This window comes from Ostrea edulis, chromosome 6 (genome assembly GCF_947568905.1).
Source record: "Ostrea edulis chromosome 6, xbOstEdul1.1, whole genome shotgun sequence".
NCBI classification, from domain to species: domain Eukaryota; kingdom Metazoa; phylum Mollusca; class Bivalvia; order Ostreida; family Ostreidae; genus Ostrea; species Ostrea edulis.
In genome coordinates, this window is record NC_079169.1 from 386,899 (window position 1) to 413,720 (window position 26,822).

Below are 26,822 nucleotides of genomic sequence, written 5' to 3' on the forward strand. Positions count from 1 at the left end.
TAAAAATTATATTTTTACTACAGTAATACCCCCCCCCTCTCTCTCTCTCTCTCTCTCTCTCTCTCTAGATATATATATAATATATATATATATATATATATATATACAATTGTACATTATTTGTCTCTCGCCACATTTACGAATACAGAACGTCGTTTAGCCGAAAAGGGGGAAAACTCCGATTCTTTTTTTACTTACTCAAACAGGACTGGAAAAAGTCATTAATTCCGTATCAAATCAGCACAATCAATAAATGACCATTCAAAGAATAATAATTATTAAAATCAAATCATAATCAATTCCACGCCAAATGACGCGTACAGTTTCACACTGTATATTTGTTTATTTAATGCAGGCAATTAACGGTATATTAATTGTCAGTCCAAGCTCAGCATTCATGGCACCTGACCTCTCCGGTTGAGGCAGATAATAATATGTGTATTCAGGCGCCTCGCGTGACATTATGAAATGAAACGAGTTTCTCAATTAGCAGTGTCACTGTGCACTATATAGGAGGTCGCACGACAGGCAAGGACATCACAACCCTAAACTACATTGCAATCGAATACATTGTCAAATTACTACTACTACTACTACTACCAAAGATGAAAGCTACACCAGTCATCTGTCCCAGGAGGAAGTCCATGGACAAGCGATTCTCTCTGATGGACAGCGAACGCCGTTTCAAGAGAGCCTGCGACCAGATTGTCCTGCTCAATTTGAAGTTGTCCGGCCTGCTGTCCAGATACACCAAGGCCAGCACGGCAAATCATCGTTCCTCCAGATATAGCCTAAGACTGAGACTTGCCGTTGTAGAGGGCCTCAGAGACATGTACTACGATTACGCTTACAGCAAAGCCCAGATTGTTGCAGATCTACGGCATGAAATGTTTGGAGAAAATGTACAGATCATTGCAGACGACATGTCAGACTCCGAATCGGATGAGGACTACTGAGCTTTTACCACAGAATACGCATTGACTGCGGAAAACGGCTCTTCTTAGAGCCAGGCAAGATTTTTGAAAAGATACCTCTATCACACGTCAATCAACATCAGACATGTAATACACATTCACGTGTAATAAATATGTCCACACACACACACACACACACACACACACACACACACACACACACTGCATTGGGTGAATCATCATATTACATGCACAATATTGAATTTCACCAAAACAAAACCCAGTCCAAAGAATTACCCCCCTTCCAAATTAGAAATGATAGAAAAATACAACAAGGTGTGAAAAACAACCACCACCAACATACACACGTCCCATATACATGTAGTCCACCACCACCCCTCCCTTCTTTTCATCTGACCGCAAACTGTGCCCTCGACACAAAACAACATTAACAACCCGCACGATGTCAAAATAAACATTTTAAAACCAGTCATTACTTCCGTCCAGTATTTTGTACAGGAACGAAATAATCCCAATCATCTCGTACAAAACGTGTACACTGGTCATGTCGTAAAGTTAACGCAGGTTAAGTGTCTACGGCCATATCACGTTGAAAGCACCGGTTCTCGTCCGATCACCGAAGTTAAGCAACGTCGAGCTTGGTTAGTACTTGGATGGGTGACCGCCTGGGAATACCAAGTGTCGTAGACTTTTATGTTTTCTATTTCATTTTTAAAATCACATTTCTATGCCAACGATTGCATTACTGTAGCAATTTCATTCATTTTTTATTACATTTTCAACAGTGAAATAGTATAATTTATCCAGTGAATAAAAATTATATTTTTACTACAGTAATACCCCCCCCCCTCTCTCTCTCTCTCTCTCTCTCTCTCTCTAGATATATATATAATATATATATATATATATACAATTGTACATTATTTGTCTCTCGCCACATTTACGAATACAGAACGTCGTTTAGCCGAAAAGGGGGAAAACTCCGATTCTTTTTTTACTTACTCAAACAGGACTGGAAAAAGTCATTAATTCCGTATCAAATCAGCACAATCAATAAATGACCATTCAAAGAATAATAATTATTAAAATCAAATCATAATCAATTCCACGCCAAATGACGCGTACAGTTTCACACTGTATATTTGTTTATTTAATGCAGGCAATTAACGGTATATTAATTGTCAGTCCAAGCTCAGCATTCATGGCACCTGACCTCTCCGGTTGAGGCAGATAATAATATGTGTATTCAGGCGCCTCGCGTGACATTATGAAATGAAACGAGTTTCTCAATTAGCAGTGTCACTGTGCACTATATAGGAGGTCGCACGACAGGCAAGGACATCACAACCCTAAACTACATTGCAATCGAATACATTGTCAAATTACTACTACTACTACTACTACCAAAGATGAAAGCTACACCAGTCATCTGTCCCAGGAGGAAGTCCATGGACAAGCGATTCTCTCTGATGGACAGCGAACGCCGTTTCAAGAGAGCCTGCGACCAGATTGTCCTGCTCAATTTGAAGTTGTCCGGCCTGCTGTCCAGATACACCAAGGCCAGCACGGCAAATCATCGTTCCTCCAGATATAGCCTAAGACTGAGACTTGCCGTTGTAGAGGGCCTCAGAGACATGTACTACGATTACGCTTACAGCAAAGCCCAGATTGTTGCAGATCTACGGCATGAAATGTTTGGAGAAAATGTACAGATCATTGCAGACGACATGTCAGACTCCGAATCGGATGAGGACTACTGAGCTTTTACCACAGAATACGCATTGACTGCGGAAAACGGCTCTTCTTAGAGCCAGGCAAGATTTTTGAAAAGATACCTCTATCACACGTCAATCAACATCAGACATGTAATACACATTCACGTGTAATAAATATGTCCACACACACACACACACACACACACACACACACACACACACACACACACACACACACACACACACACACACACTGCATTGGGTGAATCATCATATTACATGCACAATATTGAATTTCACCAAAACAAAACCCAGTCCAAAGAATTACCCCCCTTCCAAATTAGAAATGATAGAAAAATACAACAAGGTGTGAAAAACAACCACCACCAACATACACACGTCCCATATACATGTAGTCCACCACCACCCCTCCCTTCTTTTCATCTGACCGCAAACTGTGCCCTCGACACAAAACAACATTAACAACCCGCACGATGTCAAAATAAACATTTTAAAACCAGTCATTACTTCCGTCCAGTATTTTGTACAGGAACGAAATAATCCCAATCATCTCGTACAAAACGTGTACACTGGTCATGTCGTAAAGTTAACGCAGGTTAAGTGTCTACGGCCATATCACGTTGAAAGCACCGGTTCTCGTCCGATCACCGAAGTTAAGCAACGTCGAGCTTGGTTAGTACTTGGATGGGTGACCGCCTGGGAATACCAAGTGTCGTAGACTTTTATGTTTTCTATTTCATTTTTAAAATCACATTTCTATGCCAACGATTGCATTACTGTAGCAATTTCATTCATTTTTTATTACATTTTCAACAGTGAAATAGTATAATTTATCCAGTGAATAAAAATTATATTTTTACTACAGTAATACCCCCCCCCCTCTCTCTCTCTCTCTCTCTCTCTCTCTCTCTCTCTCTCTAGATATATATATAATATATATATATATATATATATATACAATTGTACATTATTTGTCTCTCGCCACATTTACGAATACAGAACGTCGTTTAGCCGAAAAGGGGGAAAACTCCGATTCTTTTTTTACTTACTCAAACAGGACTGGAAAAAGTCATTAATTCCGTATCAAATCAGCACAATCAATAAATGACCATTCAAAGAATAATAATTATTAAAATCAAATCATAATCAATTCCACGCCAAATGACGCGTACAGTTTCACACTGTATATTTGTTTATTTAATGCAGGCAATTAACGGTATATTAATTGTCAGTCCAAGCTCAGCATTCATGGCACCTGACCTCTCCGGTTGAGGCAGATAATAATATGTGTATTCAGGCGCCTCGCGTGACATTATGAAATGAAACGAGTTTCTCAATTAGCAGTGTCACTGTGCACTATATAGGAGGTCGCACGACAGGCAAGGACATCACAACCCTAAACTACATTGCAATCGAATACATTGTCAAATTACTACTACTACTACTACTACCAAAGATGAAAGCTACACCAGTCATCTGTCCCAGGAGGAAGTCCATGGACAAGCGATTCTCTCTGATGGACAGCGAACGCCGTTTCAAGAGAGCCTGCGACCAGATTGTCCTGCTCAATTTGAAGTTGTCCGGCCTGCTGTCCAGATACACCAAGGCCAGCACGGCAAATCATCGTTCCTCCAGATATAGCCTAAGACTGAGACTTGCCGTTGTAGAGGGCCTCAGAGACATGTACTACGATTACGCTTACAGCAAAGCCCAGATTGTTGCAGATCTACGGCATGAAATGTTTGGAGAAAATGTACAGATCATTGCAGACGACATGTCAGACTCCGAATCGGATGAGGACTACTGAGCTTTTACCACAGAATACGCATTGACTGCGGAAAACGGCTCTTCTTAGAGCCAGGCAAGATTTTTGAAAAGATACCTCTATCACACGTCAATCAACATCAGACATGTAATACACATTCACGTGTAATAAATATGTCCACACACACACACACACACACACACACACACACACACACACACACACACACACACACACACACACACACACACACACACACACACACACTGCATTGGGTGAATCATCATATTACATGCACAATATTGAATTTCACCAAAACAAAACCCAGTCCAAAGAATTACCCCCCTTCCAAATTAGAAATGATAGAAAAATACAACAAGGTGTGAAAAACAACCACCACCAACATACACACGTCCCATATACATGTAGTCCACCACCACCCCTCCCTTCTTTTCATCTGACCGCAAACTGTGCCCTCGACACAAAACAACATTAACAACCCGCACGATGTCAAAATAAACATTTTAAAACCAGTCATTACTTCCGTCCAGTATTTTGTACAGGAACGAAATAATCCCAATCATCTCGTACAAAACGTGTACACTGGTCATGTCGTAAAGTTAACGCAGGTTAAGTGTCTACGGCCATATCACGTTGAAAGCACCGGTTCTCGTCCGATCACCGAAGTTAAGCAACGTCGAGCTTGGTTAGTACTTGGATGGGTGACCGCCTGGGAATACCAAGTGTCGTAGACTTTTATGTTTTCTATTTCATTTTTAAAATCACATTTCTATGCCAACGATTGCATTACTGTAGCAATTTCATTCATTTTTTATTACATTTTCAACAGTGAAATAGTATAATTTATCCAGTGAATAAAAATTATATTTTTACTACAGTAATACCCCCCCTCTCTCTCTCTCTCTCTCTCTCTCTCTCTCTCTCTCTCTCTCTAGATATATATATAATATATATATATATATATACAATTGTACATTATTTGTCTCTCGCCACATTTACGAATACAGAACGTCGTTTAGCCGAAAAGGGGGAAAACTCCGATTCTTTTTTTACTTACTCAAACAGGACTGGAAAAAGTCATTAATTCCGTATCAAATCAGCACAATCAATAAATGACCATTCAAAGAATAATAATTATTAAAATCAAATCATAATCAATTCCACGCCAAATGACGCGTACAGTTTCACACTGTATATTTGTTTATTTAATGCAGGCAATTAACGGTATATTAATTGTCAGTCCAAGCTCAGCATTCATGGCACCTGACCTCTCCGGTTGAGGCAGATAATAATATGTGTATTCAGGCGCCTCGCGTGACATTATGAAATGAAACGAGTTTCTCAATTAGCAGTGTCACTGTGCACTATATAGGAGGTCGCACGACAGGCAAGGACATCACAACCCTAAACTACATTGCAATCGAATACATTGTCAAATTACTACTACTACTACTACTACCAAAGATGAAAGCTACACCAGTCATCTGTCCCAGGAGGAAGTCCATGGACAAGCGATTCTCTCTGATGGACAGCGAACGCCGTTTCAAGAGAGCCTGCGACCAGATTGTCCTGCTCAATTTGAAGTTGTCCGGCCTGCTGTCCAGATACACCAAGGCCAGCACGGCAAATCATCGTTCCTCCAGATATAGCCTAAGACTGAGACTTGCCGTTGTAGAGGGCCTCAGAGACATGTACTACGATTACGCTTACAGCAAAGCCCAGATTGTTGCAGATCTACGGCATGAAATGTTTGGAGAAAATGTACAGATCATTGCAGACGACATGTCAGACTCCGAATCGGATGAGGACTACTGAGCTTTTACCACAGAATACGCATTGACTGCGGAAAACGGCTCTTCTTAGAGCCAGGCAAGATTTTTGAAAAGATACCTCTATCACACGTCAATCAACATCAGACATGTAATACACATTCACGTGTAATAAATATGTCCACACACACACACACACACACACACACACACACACACACACACACACACACACACACACACACACACACACACACTGCATTGGGTGAATCATCATATTACATGCACAATATTGAATTTCACCAAAACAAAACCCAGTCCAAAGAATTACCCCCCTTCCAAATTAGAAATGATAGAAAAATACAACAAGGTGTGAAAAACAACCACCACCAACATACACACGTCCCATATACATGTAGTCCACCACCACCCCTCCCTTCTTTTCATCTGACCGCAAACTGTGCCCTCGACACAAAACAACATTAACAACCCGCACGATGTCAAAATAAACATTTTAAAACCAGTCATTACTTCCGTCCAGTATTTTGTACAGGAACGAAATAATCCCAATCATCTCGTACAAAACGTGTACACTGGTCATGTCGTAAAGTTAACGCAGGTTAAGTGTCTACGGCCATATCACGTTGAAAGCACCGGTTCTCGTCCGATCACCGAAGTTAAGCAACGTCGAGCTTGGTTAATACTTGGATGGGTGACCGCCTGGGAATACCAAGTGTCGTAGACTTTTATGTTTTCTATTTCATTTTTAAAATCACATTTCTATGCCAACGATTGCATTACTGTAGCAATTTCATTCATTTTTTATTACATTTTCAACAGTGAAATAGTATAATTTATCCAGTGAATAAAAATTATATTTTTACTACAGTAATACCCCCCCTCTCTCTCTCTCTCTCTCTCTCTCTCTCTCTCTCTCTAGATATATATATAATATATATATATATATATACAATTGTACATTATTTGTCTCTCGCCACATTTACGAATACAGAACGTCGTTTAGCCGAAAAGGGGGAAAACTCCGATTCTTTTTTTACTTACTCAAACAGGACTGGAAAAAGTCATTAATTCCGTATCAAATCAGCACAATCAATAAATGACCATTCAAAGAATAATAATTATTAAAATCAAATCATAATCAATTCCACGCCAAATGACGCGTACAGTTTCACACTGTATATTTGTTTATTTAATGCAGGCAATTAACGGTATATTAATTGTCAGTCCAAGCTCAGCATTCATGGCACCTGACCTCTCCGGTTGAGGCAGATAATAATATGTGTATTCAGGCGCCTCGCGTGACATTATGAAATGAAACGAGTTTCTCAATTAGCAGTGTCACTGTGCACTATATAGGAGGTCGCACGACAGGCAAGGACATCACAACCCTAAACTACATTGCAATCGAATACATTGTCAAATTACTACTACTACTACTACTACCAAAGATGAAAGCTACACCAGTCATCTGTCCCAGGAGGAAGTCCATGGACAAGCGATTCTCTCTGATGGACAGCGAACGCCGTTTCAAGAGAGCCTGCGACCAGATTGTCCTGCTCAATTTGAAGTTGTCCGGCCTGCTGTCCAGATACACCAAGGCCAGCACGGCAAATCATCGTTCCTCCAGATATAGCCTAAGACTGAGACTTGCCGTTGTAGAGGGCCTCAGAGACGTGTACTACGATTACGCTTACAGCAAAGCCCAGATTGTTGCAGATCTACGGCATGAAATGTTTGGAGAAAATGTACAGATCATTGCAGACGACATGTCAGACTCCGAATCGGATGAGGACTACTGAGCTTTTACCACAGAATACGCATTGACTGCGGAAAACGGCTCTTCTTAGAGCCAGGCAAGATTTTTGAAAAGATACCTCTATCACACGTCAATCAACATCAGACATGTAATACACATTCACGTGTAATAAATATGTCCACACACACACACACACACACACACACACACACACACACACACACACACACACACACACACACACACACACACACACACACACACTGCATTGGGTGAATCATCATATTACATGCACAATATTGAATTTCACCAAAACAAAACCCAGTCCAAAGAATTACCCCCCTTCCAAATTAGAAATGATAGAAAAATACAACAAGGTGTGAAAAACAACCACCACCAACATACACACGTCCCATATACATGTAGTCCACCACCACCCCTCCCTTCTTTTCATCTGACCGCAAACTGTGCCCTCGACACAAAACAACATTAACAACCCGCACGATGTCAAAATAAACATTTTAAAACCAGTCATTACTTCCGTCCAGTATTTTGTACAGGAACGAAATAATCCCAATCATCTCGTACAAAACGTGTACACTGGTCATGTCGTAAAGTTAACGCAGGTTAAGTGTCTACGGCCATATCACGTTGAAAGCACCGGTTCTCGTCCGATCACCGAAGTTAAGCAACGTCGAGCTTGGTTAGTACTTGGATGGGTGACCGCCTGGGAATACCAAGTGTCGTAGACTTTTATGTTTTCTATTTCATTTTTAAAATCACATTTCTATGCCAACGATTGCATTACTGTAGCAATTTCATTCATTTTTTATTACATTTTCAACAGTGAAATAGTATAATTTATCCAGTGAATAAAAATTATATTTTTACTACAGTAATACCCCCCCCTCTCTCTCTCCCTCTCTCTCTCTCTCTCTCTCTCTAGATATATATATAATATATATATATATATATATATATACAATTGTACATTATTTGTCTCTCGCCACATTTACGAATACAGAACGTCGTTTAGCCGAAAAGGGGGAAAACTCCGATTCTTTTTTTACTTACTCAAACAGGACTGGAAAAAGTCATTAATTCCGTATCAAATCAGCACAATCAATAAATGACCATTCAAAGAATAATAATTATTAAAATCAAATCATAATCAATTCCACGCCAAATGACGCGTACAGTTTCACACTGTATATTTGTTTATTTAATGCAGGCAATTAACGGTATATTAATTGTCAGTCCAAGCTCAGCATTCATGGCACCTGACCTCTCCGGTTGAGGCAGATAATAATATGTGTATTCAGGCGCCTCGCGTGACATTATGAAATGAAACGAGTTTCTCAATTAGCAGTGTCACTGTGCACTATATAGGAGGTCGCACGACAGGCAAGGACATCACAACCCTAAACTACATTGCAATCGAATACATTGTCAAATTACTACTACTACTACTACTACCAAAGATGAAAGCTACACCAGTCATCTGTCCCAGGAGGAAGTCCATGGACAAGCGATTCTCTCTGATGGACAGCGAACGCCGTTTCAAGAGAGCCTGCGACCAGATTGTCCTGCTCAATTTGAAGTTGTCCGGCCTGCTGTCCAGATACACCAAGGCCAGCACGGCAAATCATCGTTCCTCCAGATATAGCCTAAGACTGAGACTTGCCGTTGTAGAGGGCCTCAGAGACATGTACTACGATTACGCTTACAGCAAAGCCCAGATTGTTGCAGATCTACGGCATGAAATGTTTGGAGAAAATGTACAGATCATTGCAGACGACATGTCAGACTCCGAATCGGATGAGGACTACTGAGCTTTTACCACAGAATACGCATTGACTGCGGAAAACGGCTCTTCTTAGAGCCAGGCAAGATTTTTGAAAAGATACCTCTATCACACGTCAATCAACATCAGACATGTAATACACATTCACGTGTAATAAATATGTCCACACACACACACACACACACACACACACACACACACACACACACACACACACACACACACACACACACACACACACACACACACACACACTGCATTGGGTGAATCATCATATTACATGCACAATATTGAATTTCACCAAAACAAAACCCAGTCCAAAGAATTACCCCCCTTCCAAATTAGAAATGATAGAAAAATACAACAAGGTGTGAAAAACAACCACCACCAACATACACACGTCCCATATACATGTAGTCCACCACCACCCCTCCCTTCTTTTCATCTGACCGCAAACTGTGCCCTCGACACAAAACAACATTAATAACCCGCACGATGTCAAAATAAACATTTTAAAACCAGTCATTACTTCCGTCCAGTATTTTGTACAGGAACGAAATAATCCCAATCATCTCGTACAAAACGTGTACACTGGTCATGTCGTAAAGTTAACGCAGGTTAAGTGTCTACGGCCATATCACGTTGAAAGCACCGGTTCTCGTCCGATCACCGAAGTTAAGCAACGTCGAGCTTGGTTAGTACTTGGATGGGTGACCGCCTGGGAATACCAAGTGTCGTAGACTTTTATGTTTTCTATTTCATTTTTAAAATCACATTTCTATGCCAACGATTGCATTACTGTAGCAATTTCATTCATTTTTTATTACATTTTCAACAGTGAAATAGTATAATTTATCCAGTGAATAAAAATTATATTTTTACTACAGTAATACCCCCCCCCCTCTCTCTCTCTCTCTCTCTCTCTCTCTCTCTCTCTCTAGATATATATATAATATATATATATATATATACAATTGTACATTATTTGTCTCTCGCCACATTTACGAATACAGAACGTCGTTTAGCCGAAAAGGGGGAAAACTCCGATTCTTTTTTTACTTACTCAAACAGGACTGGAAAAAGTCATTAATTCCGTATCAAATCAGCACAATCAATAAATGACCATTCAAAGAATAATAATTATTAAAATCAAATCATAATCAATTCCACGCAAAATGACGCGTACAGTTTCACACTGTATATTTGTTTATTTAATGCAGGCAATTAACGGTATATTAATTGTCAGTCCAAGCTCAGCATTCATGGCACCTGACCTCTCCGGTTGAGGCAGATAATAATATGTGTATTCAGGCGCCTCGCGTGACATTATGAAATGAAACGAGTTTCTCAATTAGCAGTGTCACTGTGCACTATATAGGAGGTCGCACGACAGGCAAGGACATCACAACCCTAAACTACATTGCAATCGAATACATTGTCAAATTACTACTACTACTACTACTACCAAAGATGAAAGCTACACCAGTCATCTGTCCCAGGAGGAAGTCCATGGACAAGCGATTCTCTCTGATGGACAGCGAACGCCGTTTCAAGAGAGCCTGCGACCAGATTGTCCTGCTCAATTTGAAGTTGTCCGGCCTGCTGTCCAGATACACCAAGGCCAGCACGGCAAATCATCGTTCCTCCAGATATAGCCTAAGACTGAGACTTGCCGTTGTAGAGGGCCTCAGAGACATGTACTACGATTACGCTTACAGCAAAGCCCAGATTGTTGCAGATCTACGGCATGAAATGTTTGGAGAAAATGTACAGATCATTGCAGACGACATGTCAGACTCCGAATCGGATGAGGACTACTGAGCTTTTACCACAGAATACGCATTGACTGCGGAAAACGGCTCTTCTTAGAGCCAGGCAAGATTTTTGAAAAGATACCTCTATCACACGTCAATCAACATCAGACATGTAATACACATTCACGTGTAATAAATATGTCCACACACACACACACACACACACACACACACACACACACACACACACACACACACTGCATTGGGTGAATCATCATATTACATGCACAATATTGAATTTCACCAAAACAAAACCCAGTCCAAAGAATTACCCCCCTTCCAAATTAGAAATGATAGAAAAATACAACAAGGTGTGAAAAACAACCACCACCAACATACACACGTCCCATATACATGTAGTCCACCACCACCCCTCCCTTCTTTTCATCTGACCGCAAACTGTGCCCTCGACACAAAACAACATTAACAACCCGCACGATGTCAAAATAAACATTTTAAAACCAGTCATTACTTCCGTCCAGTATTTTGTACAGGAACGAAATAATCCCAATCATCTCGTACAAAACGTGTACACTGGTCATGTCGTAAAGTTAACGCAGGTTAAGTGTCTACGGCCATATCACGTTGAAAGCACCGGTTCTCGTCCGATCACCGAAGTTAAGCAACGTCGAGCTTGGTTAGTACTTGGATGGGTGACCGCCTGGGAATACCAAGTGTCGTAGACTTTTATGTTTTCTATTTCATTTTTAAAATCACATTTCTATGCCAACGATTGCATTACTGTAGCAATTTCATTCATTTTTTATTACATTTTCAACAGTGAAATAGTATAATTTATCCAGTGAATAAAAATTATATTTTTACTACAGTAATACCCTCTCTCTCTCTCTCTCTCTCTCTCTCTCTCTCTCTCTCTCTCTAGATATATATATAATATATATATATATATATACAATTGTACATTATTTGTCTCTCGCCACATTTACGAATACAGAACGTCGTTTAGCCGAAAAGGGGGAAAACTCCGATTCTTTTTTTACTTACTCAAACAGGACTGGAAAAAGTCATTAATTCCGTATCAAATCAGCACAATCAATAAATGACCATTCAAAGAATAATAATTATTAAAATCAAATCATAATCAATTCCACGCCAAATGACGCGTACAGTTTCACACTGTATATTTGTTTATTTAATGCAGGCAATTAACGGTATATTAATTGTCAGTCCAAGCTCAGCATTCATGGCACCTGACCTCTCCGGTTGAGGCAGATAATAATATGTGTATTCAGGCGCCTCGCGTGACATTATGAAATGAAACGAGTTTCTCAATTAGCAGTGTCACTGTGCACTATATAGGAGGTCGCACGACAGGCAAGGACATCACAACCCTAAACTACATTGCAATCGAATACATTGTCAAATTACTACTACTACTACTACTACCAAAGATGAAAGCTACACCAGTCATCTGTCCCAGGAGGAAGTCCATGGACAAGCGATTCTCTCTGATGGACAGCGAACGCCGTTTCAAGAGAGCCTGCGACCAGATTGTCCTGCTCAATTTGAAGTTGTCCGGCCTGCTGTCCAGATACACCAAGGCCAGCACGGCAAATCATCGTTCCTCCAGATATAGCCTAAGACTGAGACTTGCCGTTGTAGAGGGCCTCAGAGACATGTACTACGATTACGCTTACAGCAAAGCCCAGATTGTTGCAGATCTACGGCATGAAATGTTTGGAGAAAATGTACAGATCATTGCAGACGACATGTCAGACTCCGAATCGGATGAGGACTACTGAGCTTTTACCACAGAATACGCATTGACTGCGGAAAACGGCTCTTCTTAGAGCCAGGCAAGATTTTTGAAAAGATACCTCTATCACACGTCAATCAACATCAGACATGTAATACACATTCACGTGTAATAAATATGTCCACACACACACACACACACACACACACACACACACACACACACACACACACACACACACACTGCATTGGGTGAATCATCATATTACATGCACAATATTGAATTTCACCAAAACAAAACCCAGTCCAAAGAATTACCCCCCTTCCAAATTAGAAATGATAGAAAAATACAACAAGGTGTGAAAAACAACCACCACCAACATACACACGTCCCATATACATGTAGTCCACCACCACCCCTCCCTTCTTTTCATCTGACCGCAAACTGTGCCCTCGACACAAAACAACATTAACAACCCGCACGATGTCAAAATAAACATTTTAAAACCAGTCATTACTTCCGTCCAGTATTTTGTACAGGAACGAAATAATCCCAATCATCTCGTACAAAACGTGTACACTGGTCATGTCGTAAAGTTAACGCAGGTTAAGTGTCTACGGCCATATCACGTTGAAAGCACCGGTTCTCGTCCGATCACCGAAGTTAAGCAACGTCGAGCTTGGTTAGTACTTGGATGGGTGACCGCCTGGGAATACCAAGTGTCGTAGACTTTTATGTTTTCTATTTCATTTTTAAAATCACATTTCTATGCCAACGATTGCATTACTGTAGCAATTTCATTCATTTTTTATTACATTTTCAACAGTGAAATAGTATAATTTATCCAGTGAATAAAAATTATATTTTTACTACAGTAATACCCCCCCCTCTCTCTCTCTCTCTCTCTCTCTCTCTCTCTCTCTAGATATATATATAATATATATATATATATATACAATTGTACATTATTTGTCTCTCGCCACATTTACGAATACAGAACGTCGTTTAGCCGAAAAGGGGGAAAACTCCGATTCTTTTTTTACTTACTCAAACAGGACTGGAAAAAGTCATTAATTCCGTATCAAATCAGCACAATCAATAAATGACCATTCAAAGAATAATAATTATTAAAATCAAATCATAATCAATTCCACGCCAAATGACGCGTACAGTTTCACACTGTATATTTGTTTATTTAATGCAGGCAATTAACGGTATATTAATTGTCAGTCCAAGCTCAGCATTCATGGCACCTGACCTCTCCGGTTGAGGCAGATAATAATATGTGTATTCAGGCGCCTCGCGTGACATTATGAAATGAAACGAGTTTCTCAATTAGCAGTGTCACTGTGCACTATATAGGAGGTCGCACGACAGGCAAGGACATCACAACCCTAAACTACATTGCAATCGAATACATTGTCAAATTACTACTACTACTACTACTACCAAAGATGAAAGCTACACCAGTCATCTGTCCCAGGAGGAAGTCCATGGACAAGCGATTCTCTCTGATGGACAGCGAACGCCGTTTCAAGAGAGCCTGCGACCAGATTGTCCTGCTCAATTTGAAGTTGTCCGGCCTGCTGTCCAGATACACCAAGGCCAGCACGGCAAATCATCGTTCCTCCAGATATAGCCTAAGACTGAGACTTGCCGTTGTAGAGGGCCTCAGAGACATGTACTACGATTACGCTTACAGCAAAGCCCAGATTGTTGCAGATCTACGGCATGAAATGTTTGGAGAAAATGTACAGATCATTGCAGACGACATGTCAGACTCCGAATCGGATGAGGACTACTGAGCTTTTACCACAGAATACGCATTGACTGCGGAAAACGGCTCTTCTTAGAGCCAGGCAAGATTTTTGAAAAGATACCTCTATCACACGTCAATCAACATCAGACATGTAATACACATTCACGTGTAATAAATATGTCCACACACACACACACACACACACACACACACACACACACACACACACACTGCATTGGGTGAATCATCATATTACATGCACAATATTGAATTTCACCAAAACAAAACCCAGTCCAAAGAATTACCCCCCTTCCAAATTAGAAATGATAGAAAAATACAACAAGGTGTGAAAAACAACCACCACCAACATACACACGTCCCATATACATGTAGTCCACCACCACCCCTCCCTTCTTTTCATCTGACCGCAAACTGTGCCCTCGACACAAAACAACATTAACAACCCGCACGATGTCAAAATAAACATTTTAAAACCAGTCATTACTTCCGTCCAGTATTTTGTACAGGAACGAAATAATCCCAATCATCTCGTACAAAACGTGTACACTGGTCATGTCGTAAAGTTAACGCAGGTTAAGTGTCTACGGCCATATCACGTTGAAAGCACCGGTTCTCGTCCGATCACCGAAGTTAAGCAACGTCGAGCTTGGTTAGTACTTGGATGGGTGACCGCCTGGGAATACCAAGTGTCGTAGACTTTTATGTTTTCTATTTCATTTTTAAAATCACATTTCTATGCCAACGATTGCATTACTGTAGCAATTTCATTCATTTTTTATTACATTTTCAACAGTGAAATAGTATAATTTATCCAGTGAATAAAAATTATATTTTTACTACAGTAATACCCCCTCTCTCTCTCTCTCTCTCTCTCTCTCTCTCTCTCTCTAGATATATATATAATATATATATATATATATACAATTGTACATTATTTGTCTCTCGCCACATTTACGAATACAGAACGTCGTTTAGCCGAAAAGGGGGAAAACTCCGATTCTTTTTTTACTTACTCAAACAGGACTGGAAAAAGTCATTAATTCCGTATCAAATCAGCACAATCAATAAATGACCATTCAAAGAATAATAATTATTAAAATCAAATCATAATCAATTCCACGCCAAATGACGCGTACAGTTTCACACTGTATATTTGTTTATTTAATGCAGGCAATTAACGGTATATTAATTGTCAGTCCAAGCTCAGCATTCATGGCACCTGACCTCTCCGGTTGAGGCAGATAATAATATGTGTATTCAGGCGCCTCGCGTGACATTATGAAATGAAACGAGTTTCTCAATTAGCAGTGTCACTGTGCACTATATAGGAGGTCGCACGACAGGCAAGGACATCACAACCCTAAACTACATTGCAATCGAATACATTGTCAAATTACTACTACTACTACTACTACCAAAGATGAAAGCTACACCAGTCATCTGTCCCAGGAGGAAGTCCATGGACAAGCGATTCTCTCTGATGGACAGCGAACGCCGTTTCAAGAGAGCCTGCGACCAGATTGTCCTGCTCAATTTGAAGTTGTCCGGCCTGCTGTCCAGATACACCAAGGCCAGCACGGCAAATCATCGTTCCTCCAGATATAGCCTAAGACTGAGACTTGCCGTTGTAGAGGGCCTCAGAGACATGTACTACGATTACGCTTACAGCAAAGCCCAGATTGTTGCAGATCTACGGCATGAAATGTTTGGAGAAAATGTACAGATCATTGCAGACGACATGTCAGACTCCGAATCGGATGAGGACTACTGAGCTTTTACCACAGAATACGCATTGACTGCGGAAAACGGCTCTTCTTAGAGCCAGGCAAGATTTTTGAAAAGATACCTCTATCACACGTCAATCAACATCAGACATGTAATACACATTCACGTGTAATAAATATGTCCACACACACACACACACACACACACACACACACACACACACACACACACACACACACACACACACACTGCATTGGGTGAATCATCATATTACATGCACAATATTGAATTTCACCAAAACAAAACCCAGTCCAAAGAATTACCCCCCTTCCAAATTAGAAATGATAGAAAAATACAACAAGGTGTGAAAAACAACCACCACCAACATACACACGTCCCATATACATGTAGTCCACCACCACCCCTCCCTTCTTTTCATCTGACCGCAAACTGTGCCCTCGACACAAAACAACATTAACAACCCGCACGATGTCAAAATAAACATTTTAAAACCAGTCATTACTTCCGTCCAGTATTTTGTACAGGAACGAAATAATCCCAATCATCTCGTACAAAACGTGTACACTGGTCATGTCGTAAAGTTAACGCAGGTTAAGTGTCTACGGCCATATCACGTTGAAAGCACCGGTTCTCGTCCGATCACCGAAGTTAAGCAACGTCGAGCTTGGTTAGTACTTGGATGGGTGACCGCCTGGGAATACCAAGTGTCGTAGACTTTTATGTTTTCTATTTCATTTTTAAAATCACATTTCTATGCCAACGATTGCATTACTGTAGCAATTTCATTCATTTTTTATTACATTTTCAACAGTGAAATAGTATAATTTATCCAGTGAATAAAAATTATATTTTTACTACAGTAATACCCCCCCTCTCTCTCTCTCTCTCTCTCTCTCTCTCTCTCTCTCTCTAGATATATATATAATATATATATATATATATACAATTGTACATTATTTGTCTCTCGCCACATTTACGAATACAGAACGTCGTTTAGCCGAAAAGGGGGAAAACTCCGATTCTTTTTTTACTTACTCAAACAGGACTGGAAAAAGTCATTAATTCCGTATCAAATCAGCACAATCAATAAATGACCATTCAAAGAATAATAATTATTAAAATCAAATCATAATCAATTCCACGCCAAATGACGCGTACAGTTTCACACTGTATATTTGTTTATTTAATGCAGGCAATTAACGGTATATTAATTGTCAGTCCAAGCTCAGCATTCATGGCACCTGACCTCTCCGGTTGAGGCAGATAATAATATGTGTATTCAGGCGCCTCGCGTGACATTATGAAATGAAACGAGTTTCTCAATTAGCAGTGTCACTGTGCACTATATAGGAGGTCGCACGACAGGCAAGGACATCACAACCCTAAACTACATTGCAATCGAATACATTGTCAAATTACTACTACTACTACTACTACCAAAGATGAAAGCTACACCAGTCATCTGTCCCAGGAGGAAGTCCATGGACAAGCGATTCTCTCTGATGGACAGCGAACGCCGTTTCAAGAGAGCCTGCGACCAGATTGTCCTGCTCAATTTGAAGTTGTCCGGCCTGCTGTCCAGATACACCAAGGCCAGCACGGCAAATCATCGTTCCTCCAGATATAGCCTAAGACTGAGACTTGCCGTTGTAGAGGGCCTCAGAGACATGTACTACGATTACGCTTACAGCAAAGCCCAGATTGTTGCAGATCTACGGCATGAAATGTTTGGAGAAAATGTACAGATCATTGCAGACGACATGTCAGACTCCGAATCGGATGAGGACTACTGAGCTTTTACCACAGAATACGCATTGACTGCGGAAAACGGCTCTTCTTAGAGCCAGGCAAGATTTTTGAAAAGATACCTCTATCACACGTCAATCAACATCAGACATGTAATACACATTCACGTGTAATAAATATGTCCACACACACACACACACACACACACACACACACACACACACACACACACACACACACACACACACACTGCATTGGGTGAATCATCATATTACATGCACAATATTGAATTTCACCAAAACAAAACCCAGTCCAAAGAATTACCCCCCTTCCAAATTAGAAATGATAGAAAAATACAACAAGGTGTGAAAAACAACCACCACCAACATACACACGTCCCATATACATGTAGTCCACCACCACCCCTCCCTTCTTTTCATCTGACCGCAAACTGTGCCCTCGACACAAAACAACATTAACAACCCGCACGATGTCAAAATAAACATTTTAAAACCAGTCATTACTTCCGTCCAGTATTTTGTACAGGAACGAAATAATCCCAATCATCTCGTACAAAACGTGTACACTGGTCATGTCGTAAAGTTAACGCAGGTTAAGTGTCTACGGCCATATCACGTTGAAAGCACCGGTTCTCGTCCGATCACCGAAGTTAAGCAACGTCGAGCTTGGTTAGTACTTGGATGGGTGACCGCCTGGGAATACCAAGTGTCGTAGACTTTTATGTTTTCTATTTCATTTTTAAAATCACATTTCTATGCCAACGATTGCATTACTGTAGCAATTTCATTCATTTTTTATTACATTTTCAACAGTGAAATAGTATAATTTATCCAGTGAATAAAAATTATATTTTTACTACAGTAATACCCCTCTCTCTCTCTCTCTCTCTCTCTCTCTCTCTCTCTCTCTCTCTCTAGATATATATATAATATATATATATATATATATACAATTGTACATTATTTGTCTCTCGCCACATTTACGAATACAGAACGTCGTTTAGCCGAAAAGGGGGAAAACTCCGATTCTTTTTTTACTTACTCAAACAGGACTGGAAAAAGTCATTAATTCCGTATCAAATCAGCACAATCAATAAATGACCATTCAAAGAATAATAATTATTAAAATCAAATCATAATCAATTCCACGCCAAATGACGCGTACAGTTTCACACTGTATATTTGTTTATTTAATGCAGGCAATTAACGGTATATTAATTGTCAGTCCAAGCTCAGCATTCATGGCACCTGACCTCTCCGGTTGAGGCAGATAATAATATGTGTATTCAGGCGCCTCGCGTGACATTATGAAATGAAACGAGTTTCTCAATTAGCAGTGTCACTGTGCACTATATAGGAGGTCGCACGACAGGCAAGGACATCACAACCCTAAACTACATTGCAATCGAATACATTGTCAAATTACTACTACTACTACTACTACCAAAGATGAAAGCTACACCAGTCATCTGTCCCAGGAGGAAGTCCATGGACAAGCGATTCTCTCTGATGGACAGCGAACGCCGTTTCAAGAGAGCCTGCGACCAGATTGTCCTGCTCAATTTGAAGTTGTCCGGCCTGCTGTCCAGATACACCAAGGCCAGCACGGCAAATCATCGTTCCTCCAGATATAGCCTAAGACTGAGACTTGCCGTTGTAGAGGGCCTCAGAGACATGTACTACGATTACGCTTACAGCAAAGCCCAGATTGTTGCAGATCTACGGCATGAAATGTTTGGAGAAAATGTACAGATCATTGCAGACGACATGTCAGACTCCGAATCGGATGAGGACTACTGAGCTTTTACCACAGAATACGCATTGACTGCGGAAAACGGCTCTTCTTAGAGCCAGGCAAGATTTTTGAAAAGATACCTCTATCACACGTCAATCAACATCAGACATGTAATACACATTCACGTGTAATAAATATGTCCACACACACACACACACACACACACACACACACACACACACACACACTGCATTGGGTGAATCATCATATTACATGCACAATATTGAATTTCACCAAAACAAAACCCAGTCCAAAGAATTACCCCCCTTCCAAATTAGAAATGATAGAAAAATACAACAAGGTGTGAAAAACAACCACCACCAACATACACACGTCCCATATACATGTAGTCCACCACCACCCCTCCCTTCTTTTCATCTGACCGCAAACTGTGCCCTCGACACAAAACAACATTAACAACCCGCACGATGTCAAAATAAACATTTTAAAACCAGTCATTACTTCCGTCCAGTATTTTGTACAGGAACGAAATAATCCCAATCATCTCGTACAAAACGTGTACACTGGTCATGTCGTAAAGTTAACGCAGGTTAAGTGTCTACGGCCATATCACGTTGAAAGCACCGGTTCTCGTCCGATCACCGAAGTTAAGCAACGTCGAGCTTGGTTAGTACTTGGATGGGTGACCGCCTGGGAATACCAAGTGTCGTAGACTTTTATGTTTTCTATTTCATTTTTAAAATCACATTTCTATGCCAACGATTGCATTACTGTAGCAATTTCATTCATTTTTTATTACATTTTCAACAGTGAAATAGTATAATTTATCCAGTGAATAAAAATTATATTTTTACTACAGTAATACCCCCTCTCTCTCTCTCTCTCTCTCTCTCTCTCTCTCTCTCTCTAGATATATATATAATATATATATATATATATACAATTGTACATTATTTGTCTCTCGCCACATTTACGAATACAGAACGTCGTTTAGCCGAAAAGGGGGAAAACTCCGATTCTTTTTTTACTTACTCAAACAGGACTGGAAAAAGTCATTAATTCCGTATCAAATCAGCACAATCAATAAATGACCATTCAAAGAATAATAATTATTAAAATCAAATCATAATCAATTCCACGCCAAATGACGCGTACAGTTTCACACTGTATATTTGTTTATTTAATGCAGGCAATTAACGGTATATTAATTGTCAGTCCAAGCTCAGCATTCATGGCACCTGACCTCTCCGGTTGAGGCAGATAATAATATGTGTATTCAGGCGCCTCGCGTGACATTATGAAATGAAACGAGTTTCTCAATTAGCAGTGTCACTGTGCACTATATAGGAGGTCGCACGACAGGCAAGGACATCACAACCCTAAACTACATTGCAATCGAATACATTGTCAAATTACTACTACTACTACTACTACCAAAGATGAAAGCTACACCAGTCATCTGTCCCAGGAGGAAGTCCATGGACAAGCGATTCTCTCTGATGGACAGCGAACGCCGTTTCAAGAGAGCCTGCGACCAGATTGTCCTGCTCAATTTGAAGTTGTCCGGCCTGCTGTCCAGATACACCAAGGCCAGCACGGCAAATCATCGTTCCTCCAGATATAGCCTAAGACTGAGACTTGCCGTTGTAGAGGGCCTCAGAGACATGTACTACGATTACGCTTACAGCAAAGCCCAGATTGTTGCAGATCTACGGCATGAAATGTTTGGAGAAAATGTACAGATCATTGCAGACGACATGTCAGACTCCGAATCGGATGAGGACTACTGAGCTTTTACCACAGAATACGCATTGACTGCGGAAAACGGCTCTTCTTAGAGCCAGGCAAGATTTTTGAAAAGATACCTCTATCACACGTCAATCAACATCAGACATGTAATACACATTCACGTGTAATAAATATGTCCACACACACACACACACACACACACACACACACACACACACACACACACACACACACACACACACTGCATTGGGTGAATCATCATATTACATGCACAATATTGAATTTCACCAAAACAAAACCCAGTCCAAAGAATTACCCCCCTTCCAAATTAGAAATGATAGAAAAATACAACAAGGTGTGAAAAACAACCACCACCAACATACACACGTCCCATATACATGTAGTCCACCACCACCCCTCCCTTCTTTTCATCTGACCGCAAACTGTGCCCTCGACACAAAACAACATTAACAACCCGCACGATGTCAAAATAAACATTTTAAAACCAGTCATTACTTCCGTCCAGTATTTTGTACAGGAACGAAATAATCCCAATCATCTCGTACAAAACGTGTACACTGGTCATGTCGTAAAGTTAACGCAGGTTAAGTGTCTACGGCCATATCACGTTGAAAGCACCGGTTCTCGTCCGATCACCGAAGTTAAGCAACGTCGAGCTTGGTTAGTACTTGGATGGGTGACCGCCTGGGAATACCAAGTGTCGTAGACTTTTATGTTTTCTATTTCATTTTTAAAATCACATTTCTATGCCAACGATTGCATTACTGTAGCAATTTCATTCATTTTTTATTACATTTTCAACAGTGAAATAGTATAATTTATCCAGTGAATAAAAATTATATTTTTACTACAGTAATACCCCCTCTCTCTCTCTCTCTCTCTCTCTCTCTCTCTCTCTCTCTAGATATATATATAATATATATATATATATATACAATTGTACATTATTTGTCTCTCGCCACATTTACGAATACAGAACGTCGTTTAGCCGAAAAGGGGGAAAACTCCGATTCTTTTTTTACTTACTCAAACAGGACTGGAAAAAGTCATTAATTCCGTATCAAATCAGCACAATCAATAAATGACCATTCAAAGAATAATAATTATTAAAATCAAATCATAATCAATTCCACGCCAAATGACGCGTACAGTTTCACACTGTATATTTGTTTATTTAATGCAGGCAATTAACGGTATATTAATTGTCAGTCCAAGCTCAGCATTCATGGCACCTGACCTCTCCGGTTGAGGCAGATAATAATATGTGTATTCAGGCGCCTCGCGTGACATTATGAAATGAAACGAGTTTCTCAATTAGCAGTGTCACTGTGCACTATATAGGAGGTCGCACGACAGGCAAGGACATCACAACCCTAAACTACATTGCAATCGAATACATTGTCAAATTACTACTACTACTACTACTACCAAAGATGAAAGCTACACCAGTCATCTGTCCCAGGAGGAAGTCCATGGACAAGCGATTCTCTCTGATGGACAGCGAACGCCGTTTCAAGAGAGCCTGCGACCAGATTGTCCTGCTCAATTTGAAGTTGTCCGGCCTGCTGTCCAGATACACCAAGGCCAGCACGGCAAATCATCGTTCCTCCAGATATAGCCTAAGACTGAGACTTGCCGTTGTAGAGGGCCTCAGAGACATGTACTACGATTACGCTTACAGCAAAGCCCAGATTGTTGCAGATCTACGGCATGAAATGTTTGGAGAAAATGTACAGATCATTGCAGACGACATGTCAGACTCCGAATCGGATGAGGACTACTGAGCTTTTACCACAGAATACGCATTGACTGCGGAAAACGGCTCTTCTTAGAGCCAGGCAAGATTTTTGAAAAGATACCTCTATCACACGTCAATCAACATCAGACATGTAATACACATTCACGTGTAATAAATATGTCCACACACACACACACACACACACACACACACACACACACACACACACACACACACACACACACACACACACACTGCATTGGGTGAATCATCATATTACATGCACAATATTGAATTTCACCAAAACAAAACCCAGTCCAAAGAATTACCCCCCTTCCAAATTAGAAATGATAGAAAAATACAACAAGGTGTGAAAAACAACCACCACCAACATACACACGTCCCATATACATGTAGTCCACCACCACCCCTCCCTTCTTTTCATCTGACCGCAAACTGTGCCCTCGACACAAAACAACATTAACAACCCGCACGATGTCAAAATAAACATTTTAAAACCAGTCATTACTTCCGTCCAGTATTTTGTACAGGAACGAAATAATCCCAATCATCTCGTACAAAACGTGTACACTGGTCATGTCGTAAAGTTAACGCAGGTTAAGTGTCTACGGCCATATCACGTTGAAAGCACCGGTTCTCGTCCGATCACCGAAGTTAAGCAACGTCGAGCTTGGTTAGTACTTGGATGGGTGACCGCCTGGGAATACCAAGTGTCGTAGACTTTTATGTTTTCTATTTCATTTTTAAAATCACATTTCTATGCCAACGATTGCATTACTGTAGCAATTTCATTCATTTTTTATTACATTTTCAACAGTGAAATAGTATAATTTATCCAGTGAATAAAAATTATATTTTTACTACAGTAATACCCCCTCTCTCTCTCTCTCTCTCTCTCTCTCTCTCTCTCTCTCTAGATATATATATAATATATATATATATATATACAATTGTACATTATTTGTCTCTCGCCACATTTACGAATACAGAACGTCGTTTAGCCGAAAAGGGGGAAAACTCCGATTCTTTTTTTACTTACTCAAACAGGACTGGAAAAAGTCATTAATTCCGTATCAAATCAGCACAATCAATAAATGACCATTCAAAGAATAATAATTATTAAAATCAAATCATAATCAATTCCACGCCAAATGACGCGTACAGTTTCACACTGTATATTTGTTTATTTAATGCAGGCAATTAACGGTATATTAATTGTCAGTCCAAGCTCAGCATTCATGGCACCTGACCTCTCCGGTTGAGGCAGATAATAATATGTGTATTCAGGCGCCTCGCGTGACATTATGAAATGAAACGAGTTTCTCAATTAGCAGTGTCACTGTGCACTATATAGGAGGTCGCACGACAGGCAAGGACATCACAACCCTAAACTACATTGCAATCGAATACATTGTCAAATTACTACTACTACTACTACTACCAAAGATGAAAGCTACACCAGTCATCTGTCCCAGGAGGAAGTCCATGGACAAGCGATTCTCTCTGATGGACAGCGAACGCCGTTTCAAGAGAGCCTGCGACCAGATTGTCCTGCTCAATTTGAAGTTGTCCGGCCTGCTGTCCAGATACACCAAGGCCAGCACGGCAAATCATCGTTCCTCCAGATATAGCCTAAGACTGAGACTTGCCGTTGTAGAGGGCCTCAGAGACATGTACTACGATTACGCTTACAGCAAAGCCCAGATTGTTGCAGATCTACGGCATGAAATGTTTGGAGAAAATGTACAGATCATTGCAGACGACATGTCAGACTCCGAATCGGATGAGGACTACTGAGCTTTTACCACAGAATACGCATTGACTGCGGAAAACGGCTCTTCTTAGAGCCAGGCAAGATTTTTGAAAAGATACCTCTATCACACGTCAATCAACATCAGACATGTAATACACATTCACGTGTAATAAATATGTCCACACACACACACACACACACACACACACACACACACACACACACACACACACACTGCATTGGGTGAATCATCATATTACATGCACAATATTGAATTTCACCAAAACAAAACCCAGTCCAAAGAATTACCCCCCTTCCAAATTAGAAATGATAGAAAAATACAACAAGGTGTGAAAAACAACCACCACCAACATACACACGTCCCATATACATGTAGTCCACCACCACCCCTCCCTTCTTTTCATCTGACCGCAAACTGTGCCCTCGACACAAAACAACATTAACAACCCGCACGATGTCAAAATAAACATTTTAAAACCAGTCATTACTTCCGTCCAGTATTTTGTACAGGAACGAAATAATCCCAATCATCTCGTACAAAACGTGTACACTGGTCATGTCGTAAAGTTAACGCAGGTTAAGTGTCTACGGCCATATCACGTTGAAAGCACCGGTTCTCGTCCGATCACCGAAGTTAAGCAACGTCGAGCTTGGTTAGTACTTGGATGGGTGACCGCCTGGGAATACCAAGTGTCGTAGACTTTTATGTTTTCTATTTCATTTTTAAAATCACATTTCTATGCCAACGATTGCATTACTGTAGCAATTTCATTCATTTTTTATTACATTTTCAACAGTGAAATAGTATAATTTATCCAGTGAATAAAAATTATATTTTTACTACAGTAATACCCCTCTCTCTCTCTCTCTCTCTCTCTCTCTCTCTCTCTAGATATATATATAATATATATATATATATATATACAATTGTACATTATTTGTCTCTCGCCACATTTACGAATACAGAACGTCGTTTAGCCGAAAAGGGGGAAAACTCCGATTCTTTTTTTACTTACTCAAACAGGACTGGAAAAAGTCATTAATTCCGTATCAAATCAGCACAATCAATAAATGACCATTCAAAGAATAATAATTATTAAAATCAAATCATAATCAATTCCACGCCAAATGAC

The 26,822-nt window shown here is 40.2% G+C and overlaps 15 non-coding genes across 15 annotated transcripts; all 15 read left to right on the top strand.

Moving 5' to 3' along the window:
* The first annotated feature begins 1,506 nt into the window (after positions 1-1,506).
* LOC130047503 (5S ribosomal RNA) lies at positions 1,507-1,625 on the top strand. The gene has a single exon (XR_008796393.1). It is a non-coding gene; the product is annotated as a 5S ribosomal RNA (ribosomal RNA).
* A 1,648-nt stretch (positions 1,626-3,273) lies between these two features.
* LOC125664955 (5S ribosomal RNA) lies at positions 3,274-3,392 on the top strand. Its single transcript, XR_007366117.1, has one exon. It is a non-coding gene; the product is annotated as a 5S ribosomal RNA (ribosomal RNA).
* Positions 3,393-5,072: 1,680 nt separating this feature from the next.
* Positions 5,073-5,191, top strand: LOC125664967 (5S ribosomal RNA). The gene has a single exon (XR_007366128.1). It is a non-coding gene; the product is annotated as a 5S ribosomal RNA (ribosomal RNA).
* Positions 5,192-6,852: 1,661 nt separating this feature from the next.
* Positions 6,853-6,971, top strand: LOC125664969 (5S ribosomal RNA). The gene has a single exon (XR_007366130.2). It is a non-coding gene; the product is annotated as a 5S ribosomal RNA (ribosomal RNA).
* Positions 6,972-8,636: 1,665 nt separating this feature from the next.
* LOC125664970 (5S ribosomal RNA) lies at positions 8,637-8,755 on the top strand. Its single transcript, XR_007366131.1, has one exon. It is a non-coding gene; the product is annotated as a 5S ribosomal RNA (ribosomal RNA).
* Positions 8,756-10,431: 1,676 nt separating this feature from the next.
* Positions 10,432-10,550, top strand: LOC125664971 (5S ribosomal RNA). The gene has a single exon (XR_007366132.1). It is a non-coding gene; the product is annotated as a 5S ribosomal RNA (ribosomal RNA).
* A 1,638-nt stretch (positions 10,551-12,188) lies between these two features.
* LOC125648531 (5S ribosomal RNA) lies at positions 12,189-12,307 on the top strand. Its single transcript, XR_007360349.2, has one exon. It is a non-coding gene; the product is annotated as a 5S ribosomal RNA (ribosomal RNA).
* A 1,643-nt stretch (positions 12,308-13,950) lies between these two features.
* LOC125648527 (5S ribosomal RNA) lies at positions 13,951-14,069 on the top strand. The gene has a single exon (XR_007360345.2). It is a non-coding gene; the product is annotated as a 5S ribosomal RNA (ribosomal RNA).
* A 1,628-nt stretch (positions 14,070-15,697) lies between these two features.
* On the top strand, positions 15,698-15,816 carry LOC125648511 (5S ribosomal RNA). Its single transcript, XR_007360330.1, has one exon. It is a non-coding gene; the product is annotated as a 5S ribosomal RNA (ribosomal RNA).
* A 1,645-nt stretch (positions 15,817-17,461) lies between these two features.
* Positions 17,462-17,580, top strand: LOC125648525 (5S ribosomal RNA). The gene has a single exon (XR_007360343.2). It is a non-coding gene; the product is annotated as a 5S ribosomal RNA (ribosomal RNA).
* A 1,649-nt stretch (positions 17,581-19,229) lies between these two features.
* On the top strand, positions 19,230-19,348 carry LOC125677776 (5S ribosomal RNA). The gene has a single exon (XR_007371280.2). It is a non-coding gene; the product is annotated as a 5S ribosomal RNA (ribosomal RNA).
* A 1,634-nt stretch (positions 19,349-20,982) lies between these two features.
* Positions 20,983-21,101, top strand: LOC125677761 (5S ribosomal RNA). Its single transcript, XR_007371266.2, has one exon. It is a non-coding gene; the product is annotated as a 5S ribosomal RNA (ribosomal RNA).
* Positions 21,102-22,746: 1,645 nt separating this feature from the next.
* On the top strand, positions 22,747-22,865 carry LOC125677760 (5S ribosomal RNA). The gene has a single exon (XR_007371265.2). It is a non-coding gene; the product is annotated as a 5S ribosomal RNA (ribosomal RNA).
* A 1,653-nt stretch (positions 22,866-24,518) lies between these two features.
* On the top strand, positions 24,519-24,637 carry LOC130047504 (5S ribosomal RNA). Its single transcript, XR_008796396.1, has one exon. It is a non-coding gene; the product is annotated as a 5S ribosomal RNA (ribosomal RNA).
* Positions 24,638-26,272: 1,635 nt separating this feature from the next.
* Positions 26,273-26,391, top strand: LOC125677758 (5S ribosomal RNA). The gene has a single exon (XR_007371263.2). It is a non-coding gene; the product is annotated as a 5S ribosomal RNA (ribosomal RNA).
* Positions 26,392-26,822: the final 431 nt, after the last annotated feature.